This window comes from Miniopterus schreibersii (genome assembly GCF_964146895.1).
Source record: "Miniopterus schreibersii genome assembly, chromosome: 9".
Classification (NCBI taxonomy): domain Eukaryota; kingdom Metazoa; phylum Chordata; class Mammalia; order Chiroptera; family Miniopteridae; genus Miniopterus; species Miniopterus schreibersii.
Window position 1 is genome coordinate 44,344,984 of NC_138118.1, and position 16,405 is coordinate 44,361,388.

Sequence of the window (16,405 nt, forward strand, 5' to 3'; positions counted from 1 at the left end):
ATCAATAAATCAACAAGTGCTGGAGAGAATGTGGAGAAAAGGGAACCCCAGTACACTGCTGGTGGGCATACAGACTGGAATAGCCACTGTGAAGAACAGTATGAAGTTTCCTCAAAATATTAAAATTGGAACTGCCTTTTGACCCAGTGATCCCATTTCTGGGAATATACCCTCAGAATCCTGAAACACCAATCAGAAAGAATATATGTACCCTTATGTCCAGAGCAGCGTTGTTTATAATAGCTAAGCTCTGGAAACAGCCGAAGTGCCCATCAGTAGATGAGTGGATAAAAAAGCTGTGGGACATTTATATAATGGAATACTATGCAACTGTAAAAAAGAAGGACCACTTACCCTTTGAGATAGCATGGATGAACCTGGAGACTGTTATATTAAGTGACATAAGCCAGTTAGAGAAAGACAAATATCACATGATCTCACTTATATGTGGAATCTAATAAACAAAATAAACTAACAAAATAGATCCAGAAATATAGCTACATGGAACAGACTGACAGATCTCAAAAGGGAGGGGTGGGGGGGATGAGAAGAGATTAGCCAACAAACGTGCATATATGCATAAGCCGTGGACAGAGACCATAGCATGGGGAAGGCCTGGGGTGAGGCAGGGGTTGGGTGAAGGGAGGCAAAAAGGGAGAAAATGGGAGACATCTGTAATACTGTCAACAATAAAATAAAATTTGAAGAAAAAAGAACTACTTGCCTTAATATTTTTTTAATGGATAATGTTTTTATTATATTGTCAGCTGTTTTTTTGCTTGGAATCAGCTACCTGGGATCTTCCAAGACTGCTATAACCGCCTCTTGGTTTCTCAGGTAAGAATGCCTGCCGCAGTTCTGCCTGGAAGTCCACCACAGGTACTTGCTGGTGCTGAGATCACCTTATACAGCTGACACTCTTGGTTGTTCAGGGAGGCTGTCCTCCTACATTTGACCTGGACTTCCACCTCTGGTACATGCTGTTTTGTAGTCCCTCTCAAGTGTAAGTTGTCCCTGGCCCACTCCATCATGCCTCTGGCTACTCCTCAGACTACAGTGTCGGGCATCTCCAGCAGCTGCTCTGCTCTACCCTACTTTGTCCTATTTTAATATTTAAGGTAAATGGTTATATGGTAGATCTTAGAAAATACAGAAGATGCAAAATGCTAGAAAGAGAAAATAATCAGTCTAAAATTTTGAAGATTTGGATTCAAACTCCTTTTTTTAAAACCCAGGGCCCCAAGTGCCTTTTTCTGGATTAGTGCAGTTTCTCAACAGGCTGTGGACAGTATTCATGTTATCAGTGTACAGTGTAGAAAGCAGCATGGTTGGCTGTACAGGACCCATGTAAGTCTGGATTTACAGATCAATGAGATTAGTAAATTCCAAGTTTCTCATCCATTCTCACCTAATTCCAGCATAGTTTAGGCTCTACAGGTAAAATTTATTTCCTCTGATACATCTAAGAGATATCTTCTCTCTCTGGATATTCTAGGAGAGCATCGTGCATTGACCAACATGGACTTTGATGCTTAGCATCACTAGCTCCTGGCTCCCCAAGAACCCAGTTACCTGAAGATAGCATTTGGTGCTTCTGATGCCTGAGTCCCTCTGGAGTCTTTGGTTGGTCCTGTATATAAAAATGTCCCCATGCTTATTTTTCCCATATGTCATATGCTAAACATTTCAGTATTGTTTCTTTTTCTCTCCCACTGCCTCAGTGCTAAACCAGATGAATTTTTTCATGAATAGTTACCACCTAACCATTTATCGAGCTTCTAGTATATGCTTGGACACTATACTAGGTATTTTACGAACATAATTTCTTACTCTCACAGTCACAATCCAGCAAGATAGAGGCTACTATCCCCATTTTCCAGAAGAGAAAATTGCACTAAGTAACCCAGATAAGTGTCAGAGCCAGACTTCCAACCTGAGTCAGCCTCTAGAGCCCATGGCCTCAACACTGCATGAGAAACACTTATCAAAGAGAAATTTTAAGTTATGCAGCCTTCAGAAGTGCAATGAGAATCCTGCAACTCCCTTCAGAAACTAAGCCAGCAGTTCTGAGGTTTCCTTTGCAAGAAAGCCCACCTATCTAGCCCTCTCATGTTAGCTTGGCACCTTGCAGTTTTCAAAAGTTGGCCTGTAGGGCATCTCATTTTCTCTTCCAGAAAAACTTTTGCACTCATCCACTGAATCTCTAAGCTGTGGCAGCAGGTTCTTTTCCGGCAGAAGATTACAGCTGATATTTACTGCTCGGGATACATTGCAAAGCCCAAGCCTTACAGCTGGGAACACTGAGGTCTGGCAGTGCAAGCATGTAAAAGAAATCTTATCGGGGGAGGGTGTTCACACGCTGGCCATCCTGCTCATAGTGCACTGGGCAGTGAGCTCTCCCACTGGAAAGTGTACCACAGAACCAAAGGCAGTGTCTTGGCCTCCAAAACCACATTCAGCATTCCTTCCATCTGCTGGGCCTTCCCAACACATGCTCATACACTTATGCCAACCACGGGGTCTCCTAATTGCTTTTCCTCTCTTTAAATCTTTCTTCCCCATCCCCAACTTGATTTTGTCCTTAAAAGCTTCCTTCAGGTTTACACCTTAACCTCATTGTAGGACCCCAGTGAATGCTAAGGCTTGTGTGGGTGAAAGATTATAAATCAAAGCTGAAGACACAGGCAATAGAAGAAGGGCCACAACTTAAAAACAAATGAACCTCTTTCATCCCAGTGGGATTTTTCTTGATTTTCTGAAGCCTGATGTTCCAGCAGAGCACTTGACCAGAAGCTATGGTTTCTGGAAATTTTTAGAGAGATTAAGCACTAACAACAGTTGCCCATATGTGTCCTCTGCAAGAGTTTCAGCAAAACTCGGGGGCCTGGAGAAGTTCTGTTATTTCAGTGAACTTGTTTCTCCCCTTAGCAAAGTAGGTTGCACTTCTTTTTCTTTAGGAGAAATTGATTTATTTTTAAAAAATTGATTCTACAGAGAGAGAAGAAGGAAAGGGGGGGAGAGAGAGAGGGATTTGTTGTTACATGCATCCCTGCAGTCATTGGTTCCTTCTTGTATGTACTGACTGGGGATTGAACCTCTAACTAACTGAGCTACCTGGCCAGGGCATAGGTTTTACACTTGAAAAGCAACTTAATGCATATAATTAACTATCATTTTCTTTATAATTGAGAAGTTTCACAAAATGACAGAAGGGTTCAGATTTGAAAGATCTGACTATAATTTAAGAAAAACTAAATCTTGTCAGTTCTCAATTATCTGTGTTAGTGGAGATGATCAAGAGAGAAAGTTCCAGTGGGATTTCAATTCACTGCTCATTTACATTGGTTTTATGAGTGATTTTTAGTAATTAACATTTTTATATGGGTATGTCTGGGGTTTTGGGGAATTTACATCTGCTTACAGCAAATAACAAAGCTACTCAGTGAAGATGCTGACTGGGCTGGAATGCTGTCAAATAACTTCCAACCTCTGGACCAACTCTGCTGAGGGTTGGAACAAAAAGGGGTTTGGCTTCAGACAGAGGAAGGATTAAATACTGATGCTGTTGTGTGACTTCAGATTCCTCATTTGAAAAATAGGAGAAATAAAGTACCTTGATCATGGTATCAGAGAAAGTTATGAGGGAATTCTCAGACACAACCATGAAATACATCCAACATTCAATCAGGTATGATTTTAATCTGGAGGGAGCATGAATGGGTTACAGATTTCCATGAGTTGATCAGAGCTGCTAAATAACTTGGGTTAGTTAGGTGGGCTTCACCAACTTCTATTTCTTTAATTTTTTTTACATTTATCTTTATTGTTGGAAGTATTATAGATGTCTTCCTCCCTCCCCCCCCCATTGGTCCCCTCCTCCCTGCATCTGCCCCACTCCCAGGCCTTCCCCATGCTAATGTCTGTGTCCATGAGTTATTCATATATGCATATAAGTTCTTTGATTAATCTCTCCCCACCCACTCCCCCACTCCCACCTTCCCTCTGAGATTCCTCAGTCTGTTCCATGCTTCTATGTTTCTGGATCTATTTTGTTCATCAGTTTATTTTGTCCATTATATTCCACATATGAGTGAGATCATGTGACACCTGTCTTTCTCTGACTGGCTTATTTCACTTAGTATAATACTCTCCAGTTCCATCCATGCTGTCCCAAACGGTAAGAGATCCTTTTTATAGCTGCATAGTATTCCGTGGTATAAATGTCCCACAGCTTTTTTATCCACTCATCTACTGATGGGCACTTCGGCTGTTTCCAGATTTTAGCTATTGTAAATTACACTGCTATGAATATAGGGGTGCATAAGTTCTTTAGTGTTTTGGGTTTGTTAGGATATAGTCCTAGAAGTGGGATCACTGGGTCAAATGGCAGTTCCATATTCAATTTTTTGAGAAAACTCCATACTGTTTTCCATAGTGGCTGCACCAGTTTGCATTCCAGCCAGCAGTGTACGAGGGTTCCATTTTCTCCACGTCTTCACCAGCACTTGTCATTTGATGATTTGACCAAACTCTCTTTAAATTATGACATTCTGGTTATAGATTATAAAGGGGCTCAGTATGTACCAGGAAGGTCACAGACTAGCCTCTGGCAAGAATCTGGCCAATTAGCATCTCAGCTCAGAAGGTAAACATTTTGTATTCCTAAGTCATCCAGAAGCTCTAGAATTTCTTTTAAAAAGTTGCTCGTCCTTGGTTTATCCTTAGTCACCTTAACTTATCCTGTTAATACATGAATAATTATAATTCTCAATAATTTGTTTGAATTCATACTGAGTGCCAGATATGGCCTGCAATTAAATACATTGCCTGAGAGGTTAGATGGCAAGAATCCTCATTTGGGCAGCCCTCCTACACAAAATTGTGTCTGAATTGTGTCTTGGGGGGGGGTATGGAGAAGGTTAGACAGTGTCAGGCAGAAAGAGCTCACGTATACATGATCTGCTGAAAATACCAGATTAATTTCTGCAGATTCTTCACCATCCCTATTACATAACATGTCCTAGATTAAGGAGTCACGCTCAATCCCTGAAGTAGAATTGGGTCCTTGTGCCCATGAAGAAAAGAAAGCTTGACTAACTTAATTGTATGTTCTTTTTAAAGAGCACACTTGTTTTCAAGGTCAGGAAGTTGGAGCACTGTTCTACTGAATGTTTAGATTTGGGCCCTAGTCAGTTTTGCTCAGTGGTTAGAACATCAGCCTGTGTACTGAAGGGTACTGGATTTGATTCCGGCCAAAGGTACAGACCTCAGTTGCAGGCTCAATCCCTGGCCCTGATTGGGGTGCATTCAGGAGGCAACCAATCGATGTGTGTGTCTGTCTCCCTCTGCTCTCTCTAAAAAACAATGGAAAAAAAATATCCTTGCATGAGCATTGAAAAAAGAAAGAGAAAGAAAACTGGCCAGTGTAGCTTAGTAGTTGAGCATCAGCCTATGATCCAGGAGATTGAGGTTCGATTCTGTCAGAGCACATGCCGGGGTTGCAGGCTTAATCCCCAATAGGGGGCGTGCGGGAGGCAGCCGATCAATTACTCTCATCATTGATGTTTCTATCTCTCTCTTCCTCTCCCTTCCTCTCTGAAATCAATAAAGACATTTTTTAAAGTTAAATAAATAAATAAATGTTTAGATTTGGTATTACTTAGGATACAGATTCAACAACTAACAAACAAAATGCCAAAAATACAGTGGCAGTTTAGCGGTGTCGGGGTTCAGTTTCTTTCTCTTCTGCTGCTACGCTCAATACATGACTTCCATTTTATAGTTAAAGATAGCTGCTCCAGCTCCAACCCCAACATCTACATTCCAGCAGAAAGGGAGAAAGTGAAGACATTCTCCTTTAGGGCAAAAATTCAGATGTTGCATACATCAATTCTACTCCCAAATGGGCTCCATCTAGCTGCAAGGGAGGCTAGGAAACTGGGTGAACGTGTGTCCAGCTAGAAATTCTATTATATAATAACAGACTGGAGGACAGTTAGAAGTTTCTGTCACAATTCCCTTCCTGTGGTTTTCCACTCCAAACCTACTTAATTCAAAATGCTGAGCCTGAAGCCCACTGAATTCATTGAAAATATTGAAATCTAGAGGCAGTTTTGCCCTTTCTATCATTTTTGGATAGCATAAGTAATAAATGCTTATTCTTGGGGGAAGAAATAGAAAATACAAATCAGTAAGAACTTAAGAATTTGCGTCCTGAGACTCCATCCCACAGTGATAATAATGTTAGGATTTTTTGTTGTTGTTGTTAATCCTCACTCGAGGGTATTTTTCCATTGATTTTAAAAAATAATATATCTTTATTGATTTCAGAGAGAGAAAGGAAGAAGGAGAGAGAGATAGAAACATCAATGATGTGAGTCATTGATTGGCTCCTCTTGCATACCCCCTACTAGGGATGGAGCCTGCAACCTGGGTATGTGCCCTGACTGAGAATCAAACCTTGATCTCCTGGATCATAGGTTGATGCTTAACGGCTGAGCCACTCCAGCTCCATTGATTTTTTAGAGAAAGTGGAAGGGAGGGAGGAGGGGAAAAGAGAGAGAGAAACCTTGATGTGATCTGTTGTCTTCCACACTTGCCCTGACTGGGGCTGAGGATCAAACCTGCAACCCAAGTACATGCCCTTGATCAGGAATTGAACCTGTGACCCTTTGATGTGCAGGCCAGTGCTCCAACTGTTGTAGGCAGCGGGAATGGCACTGGGTGTTAGTCTGGTGGGTTCAGACCAGACCTGGGTTCAGCAACCTTGGTACTTGGGTTCTGGCTAGGAAAGAATTCACAGCCAAGACCCACACTACAAGAGAACATTTATTTGATAAAATTACAGAAGTGGAAGAAGTAATTCCTAGAAGAAATGGGCTTAGGAAACAAGTTATAGAGGCAATGGAAAGGCCTAGGAGCTTGGGACTGAGGAAGTAAATGGTAACATGCCTGGATGGGGAGAGGCGGGGGAAAGAAAGGGAAAGGGAAAGGGAAAGGGAAAGGGAAAGGGAAAGGGAAAGGGAAAGGGAAAGGGAAAGGGAAAGGGAAAGGGAAAGGGAAAGGGAAAGGGAAGAAAGGGAAAGGGAAAGGGAAAGGGAAAGGGACGGCATGCTCCTGGGTGGGAGGGTGCTGGGTCCTCCGTCCTAATGGTTTTAAGAGTGGAGATCTTAGGAGAGGTCCCAGGGAAAGATCTCATTATAATATTCAGCAGCTTTCCAGCTGCGTCCTTTCAGGGTTGTGGTCTCCACTGATTGATTGGTTGGTGCCAGCACAAGGGCCATCATTCAATGCAGCTGGTCCTGAGGTCAGCTGTGGCTGGTTTTGTTGCTTTTCTGGGCCTAGAGCTGAAATACAACTGAGGCCTAGCTAGATATTATCTCTAGGGAGGAAAGGTCAGGGGGTCCAAACTGCATGACCAGCAATATGCTAGGAGGAAAGCCCAACCTGGGGATGAGGTCCCACCCTGCAACTGTCCTTTGCTATACATCCAGGGCTTTCCATCCTGGTGACCTTCTGTATCTGGCCCATTGTCCTTGCTCTGCTCATGTCTGTCTAACAGCCTATCACACAACCACTGAGACACCAGTCTGTGTAATGATGTTAGGATTTTGATGTCTTTCTTAATAGACTTGCCTAATACAAATGTAGATATAAATAACACAGAATTACAGGGTGTCAATTTACATTACATGATGGTGGTGGTGATAAGTGATATATATTATTGTGTGGAGTGAGGTGGGAAGAGGACTTTAAATCTAATCTGTCATATACTCGAACAAAAACAGAAATTGGGAGATTGGATTTTAGTTCCACTTCTTAATTGACTCCTGTGTGACCCCAGCAAGTAACAAATTCTTAGTTTCCTTTTGTCCATCATAAAATGGGAATTAATTACATTTTATTTTCTTATAAGATAGTTATGAAAATCAAGTATTGATAGTTTTGAAAATCAATAATTCCTTCCTGTATTTCTTCAAGTACTCTTGGGTGCCCTCTATATGGTAAGCATTAAGAACAACACAGACATGTTCCTGCTTCCATGGAATGGAATCTAATGGGTGATGCATATCAAAATGTTTTGAGTATCAGCTGAGATACATATGTCAAGGATTACTATCCTAATGTTGTTTGGCCCTTCACACCTCTTGCCAAGGCCAAAGTGGGAGAGGAGGTAGGAGATAAAGTGATCAGATGGGAGGATGTGGTCTGCGCTGGTGAGGCTGCCACTTTACTCTCCTCCTCTTCCGTCTAAACTGAATCAGCCCTAACTCAACTACTGTACTAATCAGCAGTTTCTGATTTTATCTAGTCTCTTCTACTTGCCCCACCCTGTGGCAGGGAAGTAGGAAAATACAGATTTGCAGAAGTTGGTAAGAACTAATGTCAGAAGGCAGACTTCCATTTCTAGATCCAAGAAAAACTTCCTGTTTTGTTAAGATCCTTCTTAGGAGCGGAAACTAGCTTACTCAAATGAAAACCACAGTGAATAATTTCACTAATTTGTACCATATGTTTAGTGAGCTTAAAACCCCAAGAGAAGGTTGGTGAATAAAAAGAGAAACCGTCAGATTTCAAACCTTAACTGCCCAGGGCTCTTTTTCACTCAATCACCACACCCTGAAGGAACAGAGACAACTGATGGAGTGAGTGGAATAATTTGGGGGGCACATGATGCAAAGGCAACCTGGCAAAGACTCAGTGGCTTGTTCAAGGACTGCGTAACCCAGATTGCTCATCCTTTTACCAGATGGACTTTCCTTTTTTACAAAAACATCTAAAAAGCAATTGTATTAGCCTAGACTATGCTGCAGAATCTTGGCTTAACACAAAAAAAGTTTATTCTTGTTTTCATTATGTGACCAATGCAGGTTGGTGGTGGAGTGGGAGGTGGAGACAAGAGAATATTGCTCAAGAGCCCTGGTTGTTAGAGGCTCTGACATCCTGACATCTTATGTTTCCACCATCCTGGCAGTAAAGGAAGAGAATGCATAGAGAATTCACACCTGCTTGTCTATGCTTCAGCTTAGAAGTGACACATGTTCACTTCTGTTCAGTGGTCAGACAGAACAAACTAAGAGGACTGGGATGGATGGGGAAATATATAGAGCAATAAATGCTTCTGCCATAGCAACACTTTAATGCAAGTACATGCTACATGTACCAGCAGCTCAGAATCTCAGACCATGAGAAGATCATTTGAATCTAGATCTGCTGGGATGTCCCCTCTAAGGGGACATATTGATTTCCTGAGTGTCCAACAGGCAACTCTCAGGTCAAAAATGGCCCACCCCATTTAAGGTGGATTTTACATAAAGATTTTACCAACCCCATTATTTATTTATTTGCCGAATTAGCTAGTTCACAGAAACTAGCCTCTCAACATGGCCTCACTATATTTTGCTGGGGAACTAACCTATCTTGGTGTTCCTGATAGACTTGCCTAATATAAATGTAGACATATATAACACAGCATTACAGTGTGGTAATTTACATTATATGATGGTAAATCAATCATTGGATTCAAAACTCAGTTTTTAAAAATCATGGAAATTAAAGCTGTTTACATTTAATTCCACATGACAACATAAAACTGAAAGATTGTTCTCTGAAGGATTGTTGACCAAAAGTATTCAAAATATGATTCACACCTCCTCTTGCAGATGACTCATGTCTGACTCTTGTCCAATGTTTTTATGCCAAGGGAGGATGCTCTGTATTCACCATTACTAATTATATATACAGCCCATGTAGGGAAGATGGAGTTCTCTGAAATGAACTTGTAAACCATTGCCAGGAAGTGAGAGGGGGTCACTTACAAAGTGATAGTTTATTCAGTACTTGAGATTCTCTGCTATCCAAAAAGGCAGGAGAGAAGCAAGGGAAATACAGCTCAGTTCAGGCAGACTGACTTCACAGGGCAGTTCTGTCATTTTGTTTTACTTGGCCTGCTTTGGAGCTGTTGGAGGACATATGAGGTTCTCCAACCACAAGGCCCTTCCCAAACCTGATTTCCCCTTGGAATGACACATTATCCTCCCTTCTAATGTAGCCATTGTAAATTCCTGCCTGGGGAGCAGCAATTGCTTTGAATTACACACTATTTGAATAAACCAGTGTGAGATTAACAAGGCCTTATTGTTCTGCAATCCTTTGCTGAAACTTGCTATAGTAATTCCTGGTGACATCATATTTCCCTGCCTAGCATTTGACTATGCAAAGAACCCCTTTTCCACACTTTAATTGGTTGTTTTTAGTCGTATGTAATCAAAACCACTTTTTACCACTTTACCAACACTGCACAGGAAGAAATACTATCAGGTTTCAGTTTACTTTTTTCTCTCCCTTTCCCTCTTTTTGATATCTCTACAATAATTCCACATCTTAAATGTCTCTGATTTGTGGTGCCCAAAATATTATTTCATGACTGCTGGATACACATGCAAGTGCATACACAATTTAGGATTTTCTTCTTTATAATATTTGTATATTCTATTTTTTAAAAGACCTCAGAAGCACAGAATAAAATCAATTATCATCCCTGGGTTATGCCACAACTCTCATCATTGGTCTGGAAATGCTATTTTTAAACATTTTATTATTATTGTTATTTATCTTTATTGTTGAAAGTATTACAACTGTCCCCCTTTCCCCCCCCCATTGATCTCTTCCCATTATACCCCTCTTCCCAGCCTTCACCCTCAAAGGGTAAGGGATCCTTTTTTACAGCTGCATAGTTATCCATTGTGTAAATGTCCAAGAAGATGCTTGATATGATTTCAATCTTCTTGAACTTGTAGAGACTTGTTTTGTGTCCTAACATGTCATCTATCTTTGAGAATGTCCCATGTGCACCTGAGGAAAATGCCTATTCTATAGTTCTGGAATAGAATGTTCTATAAACGTGAATTAAATCCATCTGATCTATTTTGTCATTTAGAGTCACTGTTTCCTTGTTGATTTTTTGCCTGAAAGATCTATTCAGTAAAGTCAGTGGGGTGTTAAAGTCCCCTACTATGACTGTATAGCTGTCCCATCTCTCCTTTAAAGTCCTCCAGAAGTTTTTATTTATTTATTTAACTTTTTATTTTCCCAGCCTGTGTGGGTCTTTTATTCTGAGGTGGGTATCTTGTAGGCAGCATATATTTAGAACTTGTTTTCTTATCCATTCAGCTACCCTATGTCTTTTGATTGGGACATTAAATCCATTTATATTTGAGGTTATTATTGACAAGTACTTATCTGTTGCCATTTTATTGCTTTATGCCTGTTTCTCATTCTCTCTATTTCAACTTCTTATTACAGCAGCCCCTTTTAACATTTCTTGCAATGCTGGTTTGGTGGTGATAAATTCCTTTAGCCTTCTTTTGTCTGGAAAACTCTTTATTTCACCATCTATTTTGAATGATAGCCTTGCTGGAGAGAGTATTCTTGGTTTCAGATCCTTGTTTTGCATTACTTTGAATACTTCATGCCATTCCCTTCTGGCCTGTAGAGTTTCTGATGAGAAATCAGCTGAGAGTCTTATGGGAGCTCCTTTGTAGGTAACAGATTGCTTTTCTCTTGCTGCCTTTAAGATTCTCTCTTTGTCTTGAATTCTTGGCATTTTAATTATGATGTGTCTGGGCATGGGCCTCTTTGGATTCTTCTTGCTTGGGACTCTCTGTGCCTCCTGAACTTGTGTGACTTATTCCTTGACCAGGTTGAGGAAGTTTTCTGCTATTATTTCTCCAAACATGTTCTCTAACCCTTGCTTACTTTAAACATCTTCTGGCACTCCTATGATGTGAATATTATTATGTTTCTTTTTTAAAAAAATATATCTGTTGATTTCAGAGAGGGGAAGGGAGAGGGAAAGAGAGAGTTGAAACATCAATGATGAGAGAGTCATAACTGATCAGCTGCCTCCTGCATGCTCCCGACTGGGGATGGAGTCCTTCAACCCAGGCATGTGCCCTGACCGGGAGTTGAATTGTGATCTCCTGGATCCTAGGTCAATGCTCAACCACTGAGCCACACCTGGTCGGGCAATTTTGTTATGTTTCATGTTGTCCTACAGCTCTCTTAAATTGCCTTCCTGTTTTTTAATTGTTTTTTCTTTTTGGTTCTCTGCGTGATCTTTTCCTACCCTGTCTTCTAATTTACTGACCCGATCCTCAGCTTCCCCTAATCTGCTGTTTATTACTTCCAATTTTTTTTATTTATTTCTACTATGTCATTCTTAATTTCCTTCATAGTTTTTATATCTTTTTTCATGCTGTTGAGCATCTTTATGATCAGCATTCTGAACTCTGTATCTGATAGATTGCTTATCTCCATTTCATTTAGCTCTTCTTCTGGAGAATTCTTTTGTTCTTTCATTTGGGGCTTGTTTTTTGTCTCCCCATTTTGGCTGCCTGTTTGGATTTGTTTCTATATATTAGGTAGATCTGCTAGGACTCCCAGTCTTTTGGATGGTCTCTGGTGCAGGCCAATGTCAGATGCTGTTTTCAAGGTGCAGGCCAATGTCAGATACTGTTTGCAACTGGCCTTGAGTGCCCTGTTTGAAGTTTTCCACATTCCACAGCTTCTGATTTCCTCTGCTGGGACTGGGTGCATTTGGACAGGACCAAGATGTGCACCAAGCTCTGCTTTTCCAAATCCTGGGTCCAGAAGCAGATCAGGCAAAGATTCAAAGCACATAGAGGCTGTTTCTTAGTCTCTTAGTGAGCCTCAGGTTGTAGAAACTCCATGGGGTGGGGCCAGAGGTTTTCCAACAGGGTGGGGCAGTTGCTTCCCTCCCACTCCCCAAGGCAAAAGCTGCTTGGAAGGTAAAAGTCTGCCTGAGAAAGATGTCCTCTGCCATATTGGGGAATGCCTCAGCACCAGGGTCCAGATGGGTTCCCTCTGAGATATATTCCCCCAGCTAGCCTCCCTAGATTCTCCTCAGACTACTCTAGTCCACTCTGCCTTCCCCAGAGCCCAAGGTGAGTGGCTACACACAAAACTTTGTGTGTTGGCTCTTTAAGAGGATGCCTGCATTTCCAGCCATCTCTCCTTGGCAAACAGAAACCTGGCTGCTTTTCACAGCCAAGTGTTATGAGGTTACCTTTCTCAGTTCTGGTGCTCTGGGCTGGGAAGCCTAGCTTGGGGTTTAGCCCCAGAGTTCTCAGTGGGAATCCTCAATAGCTGAGATACCCCTCTGGACCTTTAGTTGCTGCCTGTGGGAACTCGGCCAGCCCTCTCATGCCTCTGCACTTCCTATCAGTCTCCATGTGGACTCCACTTTTCATCCTTGGTTATAAGGGTGCTCCCCAGCTAGTCTTCAGTTGCAATTGACTATTCAGGGTGGATTTTCTGTATTTTAGTTGTAATTCCAGTTTGGTCCTGGGAGAGTGTCAGTATAGCTTCTACTCAATCTGCCACCATCTTGGATCCATCTAAACATGTTTTTATGACAACACAAGGAAACAATTTACATGTAGCCTTCAATTTTTAAAAACATTTCTTTCTCATTTACTTTTTAAAGAAGTTTAAAAAAAAATTTTTTTTTAATTGAATGATTGATTTAAGGGGGAGAGGAAAGGAGAGAAAGAAAGAGAGAAGCATCAATTTGTTGTTCTGCTTATTCATTCATTGGTTGATCCTTGTATGTGCCCTGACCAGGGATCGAGCCCACAATCTTGGCTTATCTGGCCAACACTCTAAGCGACTGAGCTACCTGGCCAGGGCTCTCATTCACTTTTTAACCATCTGCAAGTAAAACTCAATAATCAAGATTAAATCTACCAATATTTATTTCCTAACCAAAATTATTTCTAATCGAATCAAGAGGGAATCTCTTTATAATGACAAAATCTAAAGGTAGGACTAATAAAAACCTTGAGACCAAGACATTGTTTACCAATTGAATAGAACTTTATAAAAGCTTCTGTTTCAGTGGGCCTGCATGGTACTCTTACTCTCTGACCCACTATCTGCAGTGGAACTGCCACCAAGATGCAGATTTGTGTGAAAACCCTTACGGGGAAGACCATCATTCTTTTTTCTTTTTTTCTTTTTTTTCTTTTTTTATTGATTTCAGAGAGAGGAAAGGAGAGGGAGAGAGATAGAAACATCAATGATGACAGAGTCATTGATCGGCTGCAGCCCACAACCCGGGCATGTGCCATGACCGGGAATAGAACCCCGATCTCTTGGATCCTAGGTCGACACTCAACCACTGAGCCACACCCGGCTAGGCGGGAAGACCATCATTTTTAAGGTTGAACCCTAGGATACAATAGAAAATGTAAAGGCTAAGATCCAGGATAGGGAAGGAATTTCTGATCAGCAAAGATTGATCTTTGCTGGCAAGCAACAGGACGATGGGTGTACTTTGTCTGACTATAACATTCAAAAGGACTCCACTCTTCATCTTGTGGTGAGCCTTGTAGTGGTGCTAAGAAAAGGAAGAAGTCTTATACTACTGTCAAGAAGAATAAGCATAAGACAAATAAACTTAAGCTGGCTGTCCTGAAATACTACAAAGTGGATGAGAATGGCTAACTAACTTGCCTTTGTCAGTAATGCCCTTCAGATGAACATGGTGCTGGAGTTTTTATGGCCAGCTATTATGACAGACAGTATGGCATTCTGTGGAAAATGTTGCCTGACCTATTGCTTCAACAAACCATAAGACAAGTAATTGTATGGGAGTTAATAAAAGACACAAACTAGAAAGAAAGAAAAAAAAAGCTTCTGATTCAGTAAATGTGAGGCCAATAAGTTAGAGCTATAATGAAGTCTTTTCTAGCTAGTTTTAGGCCAGTTAAGTCTAATAAAGATCATGAAGATAGAAAACTAACTTGAATCCAAAATAACTACCGAGAACATTTTGTATTCTATTATAACAGGTAATAAAATCAAATCTATGCACTGCTGAATGAAAACATGTTATAATTACTTATATAAAACTTTAGGCCCACATAACTATCACTCCAAAAACAACAGCTTAACAGCACAATATTTTTAAAATAGCTTTCATGAAATAAACAAAGAAATTATCTTTATGCATTTGTCCCTAAACGATTTTCTCATTTCTTATATATAAGTTGAAGTTTCTGTGCCAGAAGGAGTTGGAAGATATTTCAGACATAGTTATACTATCCAAAGTATGATGAATTATTTTTCAAAAATCAGTAGATGATGATCATGAACTTAGCAAAAAAACCAAACCAAACCAAAACAAAATAAAAAACACCCAAGTCTATAATCCACACTGAAAGGATTTTTTTTATCCTCACCTGAGGATATCTTTTCCATTGCTTTTCAGAGAATGGAAGGGAGAGAGAAAGAGAGAAATATCGATGTGAGAGAGACACAGTGATTGGTTGCCTCCCGCAAAACCCAGCTGGGGCTGGGGATTGAGCCTGCAACTGAGGTATGTGCCCTTGTCTGGAATCAAACCTGGGATGCTTCTGTCCATGGAGCAACACTGTAACCACTGACCCAAACCAGCTAGGGACACACTGAAAGGATTTTAATCTATAAAGACATGAGTCAGCTTCTCCCATTTTTCAAACTAGAGACTTCTTTAAAGCATTTCCTCTTAGAAAAAATTAAAAAGAAATGGTTGTTGCTGCTGTTAATAATTTTATTAGCAAGAAGATGAGATAGAGCTAATTCCTTTAGGGAACTTGTTTCAAAGTTGAGATGTAGATGAAATCATGTGGCATACAACTGAAATAGACCTTATATACAAGAAAGCTCAATAAGTTCAACAAAGCTAGAGCCAGCCTGGCCAGCATGGCTCAGTGGTTAGAGTTGTTGGCCTGTGCACCAGAAGGTTGTAGGTTCGATCCCTGCCCCCAGTCCAAGTGCATGTGGGAGGCAATCAGTGTTTCTCTCCACTATCTCTTCTCTCTCTTTCTCCTTCCTCTCTCCCTTCTGCTCTCTCTAAAAATCAGTGGAAAAAAATATCCTCATTCCTCGAATGATAATTAAAAAAAAAAAGCTAAAGCCAAAAACATATGATTTGTAGAGGAGCAATAGATATTTTGAACTGTACCATAAAGGGATGTTAAAGTAAATTAAGACATCAGAATTACAACTAAACTACAGAACAACCATCATTCAGAACCACCTGAAATCTGGCTGAATGGAAGTCCTACAACTAGAGAATTAAAAAAGAAGCCACATTGATACTAGTAGGAGGGGTGGTGATGCAGAACAGGCTGGCCCCACTTGTGGCAGATAAAAAATGGGAGGGACATCTTGGCTGCAGAGAGACCCCCCTGCAGGGCAAGGGGTCTCAACCCCATACCAGGTTCTTCAGACCAGGGTTCCAGTGCCAGGAAGAGAAGTCCCCATAGCTTTTGACTGTAAAAACCAAAAGGATTGAGACTGAGGGAGATGGAGGCTGCTGGGGTCCCAGGCAGTTCCTCTT

General features: G+C 40.9%; 2 pseudogenes across 2 annotated transcripts; one reads left to right on the plus strand and one right to left on the minus strand.

Moving 5' to 3' along the window:
- Positions 1-763: 763 nt before the first annotated feature.
- LOC308561603 (SNRPN upstream reading frame protein-like) lies at positions 764-1,028 on the minus strand (annotated as a pseudogene). Its single transcript has one exon. The product of its transcript is annotated as an SNRPN upstream reading frame protein-like (transcript).
- A 296-nt stretch (positions 1,029-1,324) lies between these two features.
- LOC308561604 (ubiquitin-ribosomal protein eS31 fusion protein pseudogene) lies at positions 1,325-14,656 on the plus strand (annotated as a pseudogene). The gene is made up of 3 exons: positions 1,325-1,347; positions 2,236-2,389; positions 14,186-14,656. The product of its transcript is annotated as a ubiquitin-ribosomal protein eS31 fusion protein pseudogene (transcript).
- Positions 14,657-16,405: the final 1,749 nt, after the last annotated feature.